The sequence below is a fragment of the Anarrhichthys ocellatus genome, unplaced genomic scaffold (genome assembly GCF_004355925.1).
Source record: "Anarrhichthys ocellatus isolate YVR2014 unplaced genomic scaffold, GSC_Weel_1.0 scaffold4937, whole genome shotgun sequence".
In the NCBI taxonomy this organism is placed as follows: Eukaryota; Metazoa; Chordata; class Actinopteri; order Perciformes; family Anarhichadidae; genus Anarrhichthys; species Anarrhichthys ocellatus.
Genome location: NW_022284911.1, coordinates 1 through 2,297, shown reverse-complemented (window position 1 = coordinate 2,297; position 2,297 = coordinate 1). Strand labels below are relative to the sequence as shown.

Below are 2,297 nucleotides of genomic sequence, written 5' to 3'. Positions count from 1 at the left end.
CTCTGAATATTAAGTTATGTGATGTTTCATTACGTGATCCAGTGCTATAATAATGCCTGGACCTGGTCTCCTACATGGAATGCAGCCATTAATCATGTTTGTTCGGTGCTCCTGTGCTTTCCCTACAGTAACCATGAGGATGAAAACTTCTGGAATCATGACCTCCAGCAGCAGCACAGTGACGTCATCGTCAAATTTTTATTTTTTATTTTTGTTCTATTTGATAGCATTTCATAAAAAACAATCTAAAGACCACACATGGCGTAACTTTAAAGGAAGTCGATAAATAAATAAAGAAAGGGGAGAAAAAAACAACTAACAAGCGACGTCACTTCCGGGATGTATGTGAGAGCAAAATGACAGCCGGTTAGATTTCATCAATAAGGGAATTAAAAGTAGACATCACAGGTATGTAGAACGACGCCTCATGTTTGACACGTGCGCTCGGCGTATTGTCACGAGCTGATGATGATTGAATATATGTTATGATATCTCTGCGATCTGTGATCCATGAGCTGCTGTCAACAACCTGCAGTCTGCACCGATTATACACCGACTATACACCGATTATACACAGACTATACACCGATTATACACCGATTATACATCGATTATACACCGATTAATTTAGTGTTGAGAACGTGTTGTAATTATCTTTAAAAATCGAGCTAAACGCTTTTTAGTAAAAAAGCCAGACTCCGTTTACAAATGTGTATATTTGTATATTGATTTACATACAATATAAAAACACGACAGTCCGAAATGTTCCTCATTAACGAGCGTTGCACGAGACTTCGGCGTTAATCTCGTAGAAGAAGAATCACTCGGAACTATTAAAAATCATCTTCTGTCCTCTGCCTGTTGTTGCCGGGACCACCGATCACCGGACCGATGGACCGATGCTCGTTTAAATTGTGTCCAAATAACTGCTGATTTGTCAAACACGTGAAAGCCGAATGTACGCGTCCTCTGTGCTGAGTCACAGGACGGCTGTGTGAGCGCACTGAAGATGTGCGCATTGACTGAGGAGCAGAGAATAGTAAAACTAGGACTTTGTTAAATGGGATTCAGAGACCAACTCTTCACCAGCTTCTCTCCCAGTTACTCCCGCGAGAGGCTCGCGCTGGTAAACATCAATTATCTGTTATAATAACTATTCCTTTGTTAATAAGATGTTTGCTGAACTTCATGCTTATTGTGTTAGCATCATGTTTCATGAGATGATTTATGATAATCAATGATACATTGTTTATCAGAGTTCTGATCAGAACCCTTTGATCTCTTTAAACCTGTTTCTCTTCTCTGCTCAAACGTCTCACTTACCGCTCAATGGTTGAGCCGGTTCACACCATCGCTGTGGTTGATTGTATTGATATTGGTTGACGTGTTCTAAGTGTTATTGCACTGAGTTCAGGGGGTCAGTGAAGCTGTTGTTCAGCAGTCTGTAGCTCTGTGCCGCTGGTTCATCTCTGACTGACGGTCCACAGTGTCATGTGGTGAGCAGACCTCCCAGTCCTCCCTCAGCTGGTCTGGTCTGTTCACAGCACACTGGGCTGAAGAGGGACCAGCGTCTTTCTTCTGGAGACATCTGACAGCCAACCAGCCACTCTGGAGTAAGACGCCATACGATGAATAATAATAATAATGTTTGTTTTGTATGAAATGAATAAACTGACTGCTGACTTCTCTGACAGGCCGTCAGTACAATCACAGGAGAAGACTGTTGATAGCGGTCCAGTGCGGGTCTCCTCAGGTGAGACGCTTCCTAAAACATATCAGAGCCAAGAGGAACGTGACTTCATGTCCTGCAGGACTGTGGATCAATGTCTACAATAACACTTTAAACCAGAGATGTGAAAGTTTCCTTCAAATGTATAATCCAGCAGCGATCAGTCGACTAGCAGGGCCGGACTCAACAATAGAAGAGTGAACTGTGACACATTTCTTTTATGCTTAAACACAATATACTGCAGATTATTTTTGTCCAATAAGATAATGTAACGGGATCATTTATTATTTTATTTAAGCTAAACCACTACATAATTCATGTTTCCCTGCAGCAGATTCCACAGCCAGGCTCCACCCACCAAGCGTTCAAACACACACGGATCCTCGTTTCATCTACAGAAACATAAGCGATGAGTAGAAGAAGAAGTTCAACATGAACGTCGTGTTTCTGGCTTTAAAGAGGACGACAACTAGCTGAAGACGCCTCCTCGTGTTCCTCCATGTTCACTATCATCCTCTTCAATCATCAATGATCAGTTATTAATAGGATCTGTATCTGATGATATGAT

The 2,297-nt window shown here is 41.8% G+C and overlaps 1 long non-coding RNA gene across 2 annotated transcripts; it reads left to right on the top strand.

Annotated features, from left to right (window-relative positions):
• The first annotated feature begins 326 nt into the window (after window positions 1–326).
• LOC116379687 (uncharacterized) lies at window positions 327–2,291 on the top strand. Of its 2 annotated transcripts, XR_004212453.1 has the most exons (4): window positions 327–408; window positions 1,488–1,613; window positions 1,695–1,753; window positions 2,061–2,291. It is a non-coding gene; the product is annotated as an uncharacterized LOC116379687 (long non-coding RNA). The 2 variants fall into 2 exon arrangements; XR_004212452.1 differs by having other exon boundaries at window positions 1,695–2,291.
• Window positions 2,292–2,297: the final 6 nt, after the last annotated feature.